The sequence below is a fragment of the Anomaloglossus baeobatrachus genome, chromosome 3, assembly GCF_048569485.1.
Source record: "Anomaloglossus baeobatrachus isolate aAnoBae1 chromosome 3, aAnoBae1.hap1, whole genome shotgun sequence".
Lineage (NCBI taxonomy): Eukaryota > Metazoa > Chordata > Amphibia > Anura > Aromobatidae > Anomaloglossus > Anomaloglossus baeobatrachus.
Window position 1 is genome coordinate 423066875 of NC_134355.1, and position 14712 is coordinate 423081586.

Consider the following 14712-nt stretch of genomic DNA (forward strand, 5'->3'; position numbering starts at 1 on the left):
CAAAATCCTTATAGGAAAAGACTTTGAAATAATTACTTTCTGTGAGGTTTGTAATTTCAAATTGGACTCCTGAGCGGGCAATAAATTTAGGAATGGGAGACTCATAATCTTCAGGGGGTGGGGTCCAAAGGGGTCATGAATCAGGTACAGTCCTGGGACATCTAAATGGAATTCGGCATACTCTTCCCCACTCAGTGTCTGAGAAAAGGAAAGTGTATACGTTGTTCACTGAATACAACCTTTGTGATGGGTAGGTCATTATACAGTGAACAAAAATATAAACGCAACACTTGTTTTTGTTCACATTTTCATGAGCTGAAATCTAAGGCTATGTCCGCATTTTGCGTCAACGTAGTTGCAGTTCTAAACGCATCCTCTGGCAGAAATGGTTTTTGCCAAAGTTGGTTTTGACCACAAAAACGCGATAAATGCGCTTGCGTTTTTACCGCATTTTAGCCGCGTTTTTAGCACTTTTTACATGCGTTTCCATTGCATAAAGACAGATGCGATTTGAACATGAAGACATGCTAAATAAAGTTTAAACAGTCAAACACTATGAAAAAAAAAAGAAAAAATTCTAACAAATATAATATTTAAAATCATGCACAAAATAGATAATTTAATTGAAATTTTAACTATTTTATTATATTCATGCATAAAATAAAGTAAAATTATGGTTTTTCATTAATTTAATTGTCGGACTATGTGTGTGTGTAAAGGGACATATCATATCATTATTATAGAGGCATAAATGCATGCTTTAATTTTGTCCAAAACGCATGTTTTCTGCATCAAAAAAGCATGGAAAACGCTGGTATTTTGAATCAAACTGCGTTTTGAAATTTCTCATTGCCTCTAATGTTAGCAAAACGCAGCCAAAATGGCAAAAACAATTGACATGCTGCTTCTTTGAACGCTGAGTTTTTGCTCAAAAATATGCAAATTAAACGCAGCATTTCAAACAGCAAAGTGCGCACAAGAAATCCCTATTTCCCATTGACTTTGCTGGAAAATCAAAACGCATGCATTTTGGTATGAAAACGCTGCAGTTGAAAGCGCTGCGGAAACGCAGGTAAAAACGCAAAGTGCGCACATAGCCTAAAGGCCGCTTTACACACTGCAATATCGTTACTGATATTGTTAGCATGCGTACCCCATTCCACACTGTCAAATGCTTTATGAGCATCTAATGAAGCTATTACTCTCTGTCTCGGATTGTCCACCGGCAGTTGCATGTTAAGGTATAATCGTCGTATATTTTTGCCGTAGATCTATTAGGCATAAAACCCGACTGATCCTGGTGGATTAGGGTAGATATCACTTCTGTTAATCGATTAGAGAGTACTTTGGCCAAAATTTTTACATCCGTCGTTAACAGTGAGATGGGCCTGTATGATTCGGGGAGTTTTGGATCCTTAACCTCTTAAGGTATTACTGTTATCGCCTCCCTCATAGACTCTGGCAGTATCCCCCTCTCCCTTGCTTCCTCCAAGACACTCAGCAAATTGGGTAAGAGTATTTCTTCCAAAGATTTGTATACCTCCATCGGTAGACCATGAATTCGGGGCTTTTTCATTTGCCATGCCATGCAAAGCTCTCTCTATCTCCTCAAGTGTGATAGGGTCCTCTAGACTGTGTTTCTCTGTCTCTGTAATTTTGGGTAATGTCATTGTACCTAAGAAAGCCTCTAGGTCGCTCTGTCTCGTCTCCCCTCTAGTGGAATATAACTCCTCATAAAAGGCTGCAAACGTGTCCAGAATATCTATCTCCTCCATAACCAAATCTCCTGTTGTGGTGCGAATGCAATGCACAAAGGATGATTGTCTCTGGGCTGCCGTCATCACCGACAACAGATGTCCCACCTTTTCTCCCTCCACATAAAAGTTCTGTTTTTGAAAAGCCTGCTTTCTAGCTACTTTCTCCAATAGCACCTTATTAACTTCTTCCTGAGCGGCTTTTAGCTTCTGCCTATTCTCTGGTGTGGGCTGTGTTACCATCTCTGCTTCTGTTCCCTTCAAGACCTCTAAGCAATCAATTTCCCCTTGTCTACTACGAGACTTACACCGGCAAACGTCTCTAAATAAAAGGCCTCTCAGGTATGCCTTCATGGCGTCCCAAACTACCAATGGATCCGCACTACCTCTATTAAGGGCAAAATATTCCAGAATCTAACTGGCTATACCGTCCATGTCAATACTTTTTACCCAATCCGGATGTAGTTTCCATTCTCTTGTCAGCCTCTCCCCCACTCCCCGTTTTTTAATAGATACCAGTATTGGACTATGATCCGATATTACTCTAGCCAAATATTCAACGTTTGAAATTCCAGAATCCATCATTTCATTTCCCAAGGCCAGGTCTATACGGGAAAGCATACCATGGGTCGCTGAGTGACAGGAAAAACAGGTCACCCCTAAATTCCTTATCCTCCAAACGTCTACCAACCCCAATTCTTGAATAAAGATACCAAATGCTGTCGCTCCGTCCCTCCTCGCCTCCCGTGAGTTTCTGCTCCTGTCCCAATATGCATTTATGACATTATTAAAGTCACCGACCAACAAGAATGGCAAATTCCCCCATTTAGCCGAACGCTCTCTCACCTCTCTAATTTTGACACTAGTGTAAGGCGGTGGAACATATATAGCAGTAATGCATAATAATTGTCCATACAACTTACAGATCACCATTACATATTGTCCCTCTGTATCTATCCATGTCTCCACTTCTTCATATAGGGCGGATCTATGGACTAACACAGAGACCCCTCTAGCATAAGTAGAAAAAGTAGAGTGATACGCCTTTTGCACCCATCGCTTGTTCAGTACATTTGTCGTTTCGCTCGTCAAATGCGTCTCCAATAAACACATTATTGATGGTCTCTGGTCTAGCATATATTTTATCATAGCGTCTCTTCTACCTCTATCTGACAGTCCCCTTACATTCCAACATAATATTTTAATCTTCTCTCCCATGTTGAAAATTACTGGTTATCTTTAAACAAACATCCTGTCCCTTTGTACACTGAGTCTTTCTCGTCCCTAACCCACCCCTTAGAACCACCCCAACAAAACTCCTCCACCTCCGATTTACATCTTTAACTCCCTTATAGGGAATGAGGTCTGTCTCCCCCAGACCGGTCAACCTCCTTCCTCCTTTTCTCTCATACCAAACATGTCTCATCCCAGTGAGCAGAACCCCCTAACTCACCTCCCACCTTCACCATATTCGTTTTCATTTGCATATATCATATAATGTAAACTACTAACATATGAATTTTTGAAAACTTAAACAGTTATCAATCGCCGCCGCACGGCCAGAAGAGAGAAAAAAAAAAAGGGGGGGGAATTATTATCCTCCTCCTGTCATTGTCCAGCTTAGTGTTAGGAAACTTCTCCCTGCCCCATCTAACACTCAGGGACAGGAGCAAGAGATCAACAACAAAACAACAATAACCTGGAAGAGAAGGGGGAAAAAAAAGAAGTGTACCGTCACTGCCATAAAAATGGGCTTATGAAGTCTCCTTCTCCTCTAGCATATGCAAATGCTTATGAGTAGCCAGTCTTGTAGTCCAGAAAAAACACGAAATTGCAGTGTCACTCATAGCCACCTTCTATCCTTCTCCTGTTGGTTGCAGCTTTCTTGCATTGGTGTCTATCCATTTCATGGCCTCCTCTGGATCAAGAAAAAAGTGCACCTTCTCCAGTGCTGCTACTCAAAGTTTTGCTGGGAACATCATGGAATATTTAACCCCCAGCTCACGGAGTCGTCTCTTTACCCCTGTAAATTGCATTTTTTGCTTCTGTACTGGTACTGAGTAGTCAGGGTATATAGCCACTTGGTGTCCATCAATTGTCAGGTTCTCCAGATCCCGTGCTTTGCGTAGAATAATTTCCCGGTCCCTGTAGTTAAGCAGTTTCGCCAGCATCATACGGGGCCCCTTGCCAGGTGGGACTCTGTGCGCCCTCTCAATTGCATATAACTTGGTCAAATTGTCAGCGCCAATCTTTTCTTTAAGCCACATTTCTATGAATTCAGTAGGATTTCTTCCCTCTACTTTTTCTGGGATGCCCACCAGTCTTATATTGTTCCTCCTGGAACGGTTCTCCAAGTCATCCGTTTTTGCGGACAACAAGATATTTTCTGCATGAGCTTTTTCTCTGCTTTTTGCAGTGTAACTATATGATCTTCAGCTGCCCCCACTCTTTCCTCCACAGCACTGGTTCTCATATCAGTTTTCTTCTGATCTTTTTTGAGAGTAGCTATATCTCCCTTTATTCCTAGCACCTGCTGGGTTAATGTTGTGAGGGCCTGTTTGCAAAAGGAGACCACCTGAAACACATCCTTAATAGTGGGGTTCTGCTGTATTTCCTCTGCTGCCTGCTGCTCTCCTGAATTCTCCTCCTGTTTATCTTCTCCTGGTTTTCCCTCTATTCCTTCAGCCTCCTCCAGATCTTCCTCCTCCTCCTCCCCTTTCTCCTTTACCATCTTACTGGGCCCCTCCAGAGATTCCTCTGATTGTCTTTCAAACTGTGCCAGCTTTGCAGCTGCTTCCATGCGATGCTGGCAGGCTGTGTTTGCTTTCTCCGCCTCCTCTCTGACCTCGGTGCCATTTTGTGATCCAGGCCTTCTGCCTGCTCTAATTTCCCTCTGTTGCCGCCTGGACATGCTGCCGGTTCAGGAGCTGAGACTTCTCCTGCTGGATGCCGGGACCTTCCCCTGCCCTCCGGTGTCACTATAATCGTCAGCCGTGCAGCGGCTCCAGCGGTATCACGGTGAGTCAGCAGGAGAGTGTCTCCCTGTGTGTGTTCACATCCCGGTCCAGGCTCCACCTTCTCCCTGCATGTGGCTTTTTAAAAAAATATTTAAATAATTTTTAAAAAGGCGCACGGTCCCCCCCCACACTTTTGATACCCAGCCATGATAAAGCCAATGTGCTTGTTGGGCCCTGATTCCCCTGGTGCGGTGGCAATCAGTGTAATAAGGGGTTAATAACAGCTCACAGCTGCCACAAAGCCCAGGATTAGTAATGGGAGACACCTATGAGACCCCCCCATTACTAATATGTAAGAGAAAATATATAAACACAAACACCCAAAAAATCCTTTATTGGAAATAAAATATAAAACAAACCCTCTTTCACCAATTTATTAACCCCCAAAACACCCAGGTTCAATGTAATTCACACGAGGTCCCACAACAGTTCCACCTCTGCTACATCTAAAGGCACAGCACACAGCCATAGAATATGACCGCCTGCTGTGAGCTTCAGACAGAGAATGAGCCACAGTGATGAGTGGTACCATCACTCAGGTTATTTATGGTCACAGGTAACTTGACCTCTGGTGACCTCAGTAAACTCAGTGACCTCACCTCAGTTGAGGTCACTGAGTTCACAGACCTTTATCTCCTGGCAAACACTGTTTTTTTCCCCAAGAAATGCAATTTGTTGCCGAAATGTTTACACCATATTCCTGCACCCAATCTACACCTCCCTGGCAAAAAAATCACCATCACTACCACATCAAACCACATGCGGTTTTGATGCTTTTTTTTTGGCAGGAGGTGTAGATTGGGTGCAGGAATATGGTGTAAAATTGTCATCAACAAATTTTCATCTCTTGGCCCAAAAATGCAAAAAAAACCCCAGTTTTGATGCCGTTTCAGTGGAGTTTTCTGCAAGGATGTGCAAATTTGATGCTGAAACTTCTGCACCAGATTTCAGCACTAATTTTGTGCCTGCTGGTAGAAAACTGCACCGAAATGGTTTCAAAACCATTTTTTACATTTTTGGGCCAAGAGATGCAAATTAGGTGATGACATTTTTACACCATATTCCTGCACCCAATACACCTCCTGGCAAAAAAATTGCTTCACTACCACTTCATACTGCTTGCAGTGATGCAGGTTTTTTTTACCAGGATGTGTGGATTGGGTGGAGGAATATGCTGTTGAAATTTCAGCACCGATTCTGCATCTCTTGGCAAAAAAATGTGGTTTTCTTCTAAGAGATGTAGGTCTGTGAATGCAGGGACCTCACCTGAGGTCTGTTTACCTGCAATCACCGGTGGAGAACTGTGGGAACCTCCAGCTGTGACCACAAATAACCTGAGGGACGTCACAGCTCATTGCAGGGCTCATTCTCTGCCTGAAGCTCACAGCGGGTGGTCACATTCTATGAATGCTCTCTGTCCCTTCAAATGTAGCAGAACTGGAACCACAGACGAGGTCTGTGATTGCAAGTAGCCAGATACTGTGTAACACAGGCTGGGGACGCTGTGTGACTGCAACCAATCACAGATGCCAGAACTGGCAGTGGGGAAGCAATGAATATGCATGAAGGTAAATGAGCATCCTGAGAAGAAGAGTGAGCAGACTGGAAGCAGTTACAGCCACGCCGGAGACTCGGTAAGTATAGTGTGTTTGCTTTAGTTTTATTTTTCCTTTATTTTATTTCCCGAGTTGCCAGATCCAGATCATTAGTCAGAGTTCCATGAGAACTCCGGATACCTTTGAAACCATGCAAATCTGGACTTTTACAGTCCGGGTCCGCCAATCTCTACTCATTGCCTGTATTAATTGCACCCGTTTGATGAAAAAAAAAAAATGTAGTGTGATGATTACTTTAGTGATTTTCCACAATTCACAATTAATCAAAGTTGGAGGCTCCACACAGTAAGCAGTGATGGCACCAGAAGTTCCAGCAGGAAGACAGCAGCTCAGCACAATGACTACTCTGAAGATGGCAGCAACTCAACACAATAACCACTCTGCATTCTTTTTCCATATTAGAATGAGGTGGTGCAAAGCAGTCACATAGCGTTTAAACTGATCTTTGGCACTGCGATTGGTCAGTTGGACCTCACTGTCCAATCGCACCTCTCAGCACCTGGGCACCAACACTGCCATATCCTGGCAGAAGTCTATGAACGGTGCTGCCACAGCATTCATCACTGTTGACCATCATTGTGTAATTAATTTTTTATTGGTTTTGTACTTTAAATTGCTGGTTACAGTTGACTGGTCAATCGCACCCACGAGTTCAGATGCCCTACTGTTAGCAGCCATCTTTACTCAATCACCGTCTCCAAAGACATGCTGGTCATCTTTTCCCATTAGGTAACTGTTCATTAATTTAGCGTAACACCTTTCCAGTCATGAGCTACATTTATCAAATGTCAAGAAGGCTAAATGCTCTGGTTGAGCAAGTCACACCACAAATAACACAGGCAAGGAATGCTGTGTAAAGTTAAGGCTACTTTACACGCTGCGATATCGGTACCGATATCGCTAGCGTGGGTACCCGCCCCCATCTGTTGTGCGACACGGGCAAATCGCTGCCCGTTCCGCACAACATCGCGCAGACCCGTCACACATACTTACCTGCCCGGCGACGTCGCTGTGACCGGCGAACCGCCTCCTTTCTAAGGGGGCGGTCCGTGCGGCGTCACAGCGACGTCACTGAGCGGCCGCCCAATAGAAGCGGAGGGGTGTAGATGAGTGGCCGGAACATCCCGCCCACCTCCTTCCTTCCGCATAGAAGCCGGAAGGCAGGTAAGGAGAGCTTCCTCGTTCCTGCGGCGTCACACATAGCGATGTGTGCTGCTGCAGGAGCGACGAACTACATCGTTACTGCTGCAGTAACGATAATCGAGAATGGACCCCCATGTCACCGATGAGCGATTTTGCACGTTTTTGCAACGATGCAAAATCGCTCATCGGTGTCACACGCAGCAACATCGCTAATGCGGCCGGATGTGCGTCACAAATTCCGTGACCCCAACGACTCCGCATTAGCGATGTCGCAGCGTGTAAAGCCCCCTTTAGTTTCTCTCTACCCCTCAGTTAACAAAATTGTATCCCAAACTGGGAAAGGACCCAATATTACTGTACCTTGCTCATATCAGCTAATAAGCTCATTGCTCATAACCGACATATATTTTACTTATTTGGTAAAATAAGATATCAATAACTAATTCTTTATATACTTTAAAGCAGTGTTTCTCAACTCCAGTCCTCAAGACCCACCAACAGGTCATGTTTTCAAGTTTTCCTCAATATTAGACAGGGAATAATTCCTGTGCAATGTTAAGGAAATCCTGAAAACCTGATTAAAGGCCGCTTTACACACGGCGATATCGTGACCAATATCGCTAGCGTGCGTACCTGCCCCCATCGGTTTTGCGACACGGGCAAATCGCTGCCCGTGGCACACAACATCGCGCGGACCCGTCACACTACTTACCTGCCTACCGACGTCGCTGTGACCGGCGAACCGCCTCCTTCCTAAGGGGGCGGTTCGTTCAGCATCACAGCGACGTCACAGCAGTGTCACTGAACCGCCGCCCAATAGAAGCGGAGGGGCGGAGATTAGCGGGACGTAACATCCCGCCCACCTTCTTCCTTCCTCATTGCCGGCGGCCGCAGGTAAGGTGAGGTTCCTCGTTCCTGCGGTGTCACACATAGCGATGTGTGCTGCCGCAGGAGCGACGAACTACTTCGTACACCGATCAGCAGCGATATTTGAGAATGGACCCCCATGTCACCGATGAGCGATTTTGAACGTTTTTGCGACGATTCAAAATCGCTCATAGGTGTCACACGCAAAGACATCGCTAAAGCGACCGGATGTGCGTCACAAATTCCGTGACCCCAACGAGATAGCTCGGGCGATGTTGCAGCGTGTAAAGCCCGCTTTAGAAAAATCTTAAAACATGATCTGTTGGTGGGTCTTGAGGACTGGAGTTGAGAAACACTGCTTTAAAGAGAATCTGTCACTAATATCAACCCCCCAGAAACTTCATATATGAGCATGCATGTCTTTCAAATGTAGATCCATGGACATCTTTATATCCTTTATCTGTTGCTGCATTCCCAATTTATTAGCATTTTATTAAAATGCAAAAGATACATTAAGTGCAGTGTAGATAACAAAACACTAAAGGAGTCACTGCCTCCCCTGGTATTTTCCTCATCTAGTACCAGCCTATTGAGCTTGAGTAATAGCTCCCTGTCTGTTTCCCCTGCCTGTCACTTAATGTTTTTTCTGTCTTCACTATAATGCTGAATATATGTTTGGTTAGATGACAGCTATTTTCCTGGAGGAAAATATCACCCACAGTAGAAATTACAGCAAAACCTGTGTTTTAGGGCTCTTTTACACCTGCGATTTTCATGTGCAAGTGCAATCCAATAAAAAATCGTATCACACTCGCACCAGTGTTAATCAATGAGACAGTTTCCTCTTTCCTGTTATTTCTCAACACAAATTGTGGTCTTTGTGCAATTGCAGCATGCTGCGTTTTGCAGCAAGTCTCGGCTCATGCACCCCCATGATGCTCTTGCATCAGAAGTGGTACACAAGTGGAAAAAAGCCCTTAATCTCATCTTTCAGCCATTCTTTTATCTCGGGAAAGGGCGGACTGAGGAGTCTGATGAAACTATTTATAACATCTCCACTGAATATCAGCGTCTGACTCAAGGAGAAGCAACGTGTATAGAAGATCTGTCCATATTTCCTGCAGTGTTCTCCACCAGAAACAATCATGGAGCTAATTCGTAAGACTTATCTATTTTTTTCCCTTTTATTACATACTGTTTTTGCTTGCATGTGTGTCTTTTTTATTATTTCATCTATTGTAAACTTTTTAAGCACTGGACATTTTTTTGTGTATTAAATCTAAAATGTTTTAATTTTGTTCCCTACTGCTCTATATGGACCCACAAACCCTGAAGGGGGTAAGCATAGCTTGTTTGTGTTACTGTGTGTATGTCAGAGTTCAATGAAAGTACCAGGTGCCTAGAAAAGCTAAGTAGCGTGTATGGTAGTGTGTGACCAAGTGCACGTCTCGCTGGTCTATCAAAACAGCGGGTGGTGGCAGCGAAACGTGTGGTGTTGGTGTGTGAACTGGCTATGTGATGCATTTAGCTCATTGGCAGCCTATTACAATAGGTAAATGGACAAGTTAGTGTGGGCAGCGTAGTGCCCCTTTACAGTAGCATTCGAGGCACATGTGTCATGAGCAACTCGTGTTCTTGACAGGAGGCAAAGGCTACTTAAGTGCTTTGTTATGCCCAGAGCACTTAACACATTACTTCCTTATACGTATAACAACATAGAAGAATGGCGAAAAAAAAACGGAAAGCACAAAATCGTCCGGTCGTGAAGGGCTTAAAGTGAACCTGTCATCAGAAATTTAGCTATAAACCTAAAAGTTTCCCCCTCTGCAGCTCCTGGGCTGCATTCTAGGAAGCTTCCTATAGTTTTTGTGGCCCCTTTTATTACAAAATAAATACTTTATAAACTTGTACCTTTTCGTATGCAAATTTCTTAAATCATCCATGGGGGCGACCTGCCTGATGTACGTTGCTGTCCTCCTGCCGATTTACGCCGCCCCCGAACGCTGAATTTCAAACCCCAGGATGCCGCCCCTGGGCGCCCGTGGTCCTGCGCATGCGCTGTGCTACTGTAGTGGTGCCGTGCACTGCATGCACGTGTGACCGCTGGTGACTCTTTGCGCGGGCACGAGGTTATGGGCGGCACTGTGAGTGTCATCAGCAAGTGCCGCCCATAACCTCGTGACCGCACTTTCGCCTATTCCTCCAGCGTTCTGCTCGCTGGCCAGATGACCGGACGTCACCTCCTTCCCATCCTGCTCAGCAGCAGGAAATAGATGGGAGGAGCGGACGGAGCAGTCGGTGCCCGCGCAAAGCGTCACCAGCGGTCACACGTGCACGCAGTGCACGGCACCGCTACAGTAGCACAGCGCATGCGCGGGACCACGGGCGCCCAGGGGCGGCGTCCTGGGGTTTGAAATTCAGCGTTCGGGGGCGGCGTAAATCGGCAGGAGGACAGCAACGTACATCAGGCAGCCCGCCCCCATGGACGATTTAAGAAATTTGCATACGAAAAGGTACAAGTTTATAAAGTATTTATTTTGGAATAAAAGGGGCCACAAAAACTATAGGAAGCTTCCTAGAATGCAGCCCAGGAGCTGCAGAGGGGGAAACTTTTAGGTTTATAGCTAAATTTCTGATGACAGGTTCCCTTTAAAATGTACGCCAAGCTCATTTAAAATAGGTTGAGGCTGCTCCTTCCTCAGCTGATAAGGAATGACTAGTACAATCTATTCTAAACTATGCTGCCCGGCTCATTCACCTGTCCCCCCGCTACTTTCCGACCTCTCCTCTCTGCCAATACCTTCACTGGCTTCCCATTGCCCAACGACTGCAGTTCAAAACACTAACCATGACATACAAAGCCATCCACAACCTGTCTCCTCCCTACATCTCTGACCTAGTCTCCCGGTACTTACCTGCACGTAACCTTCGATCCTCACAAGACCTCCTTCTCTACTCCCCTCTCATCTCCTCTTCCCACCATCGCATCCAAGATTTCTCCCGTGCCTCCCCCGTACTCTGGAATGCTCTGACTCAACACATCAGACTCTCGCCTACCTTGACAAGCTTCAAAAGGAACCTGAAGACCCACCTCTTCCGACAAGCTTACAACCTGCCGTAACCCTCAGTCTGATACAGCGCCGCACAATCAACTCTACCCTAACCTACCGTATCCTCAGCTATCCCTTGTAGACTGTGAGCCCTCGCGGGCAGGACCTCTATTCTCCTGTACCTGTCTGTATCTTGTATTGTTTATGATTATTGTACTTGTCCCTATTATGTACACCCCTTTCACATGTAAAGTGCCATGGAATTGATGGCGCTATAATAATAAATAATAATAATAACTACGTGGGGTTTGTTACTGGATGCGAATCAAGAGACAACACCATACGCACCATTTCCCTGATCGATACAGTAAAGAGAATGGGGACACCCATGTGCATCCTGTCAGTCAACACTGAGAAGGCCTTTGACAGGGTGCACTGGGACTTCATGTTTCAGGCCCTGGAGATGGTCGGCTTCCAGAGGACCATGTTGTATAGGATCTCAGCCATATACTCATTCCCGACAGCCCAGATTAAGATTAATGGATACATCTCTCAACCATTTGACATAAAAATGGAATGCGCCAGGGGTGTCCGTTATCCCCCTGCTCTATGTTTTGATTATGGAGCATCTTGCGGTAGCAATAAGACAGAACGGCTCAATCAGGGGTGTTCCGGCTGCAGGCAGGTAAGACAAACTGGCTCTTTTTGCCGACAACCTTTTGCTAGGTTTGTAATAGGATAAAGAGTTGCACACAAGTCACAATGTATATGGGAATGATGAAAAGCAAAATTGCTATGGGAATACTAGACTGAAAAATACAATGAACTATCTAAAAAAGTGAAAAACATGAAAATGGAATATGCATAACTGCTATGAATAATAGGAATATAAGAGATGTTTAGCCATTGTATTGATCAATTCAAAAGAGCCCCAAAACCAACGCCAAGGTAATCTCTATTTTTTGGGGTTTTGTCTGAGAACCCTGCCCCACCACAGCCATTTGTTTCACTTCACATATATAGCTTGGTCCTTTGCTTCCCATACAGAGCAAGTTTTTTAACTGCAGGTGAGGTTACATATAGGCTAGGGACCCCAAAAATAGAGATTACCTTGGCGTTGGTTTGGGGCTCTTTTCCATTGATCAATACAATAGCTAAACATCTCTTATATTCCTATTATTCATAATAGTTATGCATATTCCATTTTCATGTTTTTCACTTTTTCAGATAGTTCATTGTATTTTTCAGTCTAGTATTGCCATAGCAATTTTGCTTTTCATCATTCCCATATACATTGTGACTTGTGTGCAACTCTTTATCCTATTGTATAGTTATGTTTTTCAGTCTTGCACCATATTCACACCATTGGTGTTCCAGACATGAATTCTTTAGTTAGTTTTGGTTTGGGGCATTAAGTAACTGCAAAATTAACACACACAAGTCAGAGGCACTTAATATTTGCCTCCCGCGGGAGGGGATTGAACAGCTTCATGAGTCTTTCCCCTTTCATTGGCAGGAGAAATCACTGCCATATCTTGGCATTGAATTGACAGCAGATATTGCTTCCCTGTACGGAGCCAACTTCCTCAAAATTCTGTTGAGGGTCGAACTTGACCTCCAGAGGTCGAACAAAATACCAATATACTGGTTTAGTAGAATTTATACAATAAAGATGGATATCCTGTCTCGTTTATTACACTTCTTCCACATACTTATCCCATTTCCGGTATCCTTTTTCTCATAATTAAAGACAGCTATAACTAGATTTATTTGGGCACAAAAAGGACCCTGAATAGCTTACAATAGACTAAGAAAACTCAAGAACGTTGGAGAGACCAGTCTCCCGGACTTCGCGTTACATAACTACGCCTTTCTCGGGACATGCCTCCTGGATCTATATCACCACAGGGACTCCAAAAGGTGGGTTGATGTGGAGATGACACAGACAGATCACGACCCTTTGGTGGCGGTGTGGTGGACAGTGCCCACACAGCTATATACTCACGCATGGCCGTTTCTTACCAAAAACCTGGCCATCTTTCTTAGGAAGGCCGTCCCGTGCCTGGGCATTTCCACAATTCCCGGCCCACTTATGCCAGTATGTAACAATCCCTTATTCCCCACAGGCTTATCCAGACACTTTTCTAAAGGACAATGGAGAAAAAGTGTCAATAAACTATTACGTTTCTTGCGCAGGTATTAGGCCCCTTCACTCCCTCTTTCCAAACAACATTGCCCCAACAGGTGCATGGTTCCACTACAAGCAATTGAAGAGTTTCCTCAGCTCCTTCACCCCGCAAATGAACATTTACAGAACTTTGACCCCATTTGAAACTCTGTGTCTGGGCAAGAATCCTCTGGAGCACACTATCTCCTTGTTATACAAGATGTTCCAATCCGAGCTATTTGACTCAGATCGTGATCTCTCCTTTTTCTTGAAATGGGAGGGGGATCTGGGAAGAGCGCTTACATCTGAAGAATACACAAAATCTCTCCTATTTACTAATGAGTCGTCATCGAACGTAGTATCACAGAAGAGGGGATATAAGATCGTCTTCAGATGGTACCGTTGCCCCTCAAGCATCTAGCAGGCTGAAGAAGCTAACGCGATATGCACGTTTAGGACAGAAGTGGGGAGTTGTGTGCTCTCCTTAAGTGTCCAGTGGCAGCAAACCAGTCAGGTTTTTTTTCATGGGTAAGCTACCTGCATATAATATTTGACCTGGATACATCATACATGTAATTGCTTTGCCCTGTACATTATTACTATGTGCTTCCCATTTTAGTCCCAATCTGGATATGATTTCATGGGATGATGCACTTTGAAATATATATTTATACAGTGTGTCCACCAATGTCCTGTCCACCGCCATTAACTTGAGAACGGCGGCAGCTATAGGCATAGAAGTGGTGTCTAGGTATAGTAAAGTAGCCATGCGCTACGCAATGAAACCACCTATAGCGCCACCTGGTGGAAAACAATGGAGTTAGCATTTTTATCTCGAAAACGGAACGAGATAGAGAAAAATAGTGAATTACAAAGGTGTAGGGCATCATTAATTCAATACAAATCGACACCTTGCATACAGAAACGCTATGATTAGAACGTGTAAAACTCACAAGGCTGCGGACGTGAAGCGATACCTCATGGAGACCTTCCTACAAGTCATTGGGTATGGTGGCTGCGTGGAGTGGTCTCCATGCTCACCTGACCTGACCCCATTGGACTTCTTTCTGTGAGGTCACATCAAACAGCAGGTGTATG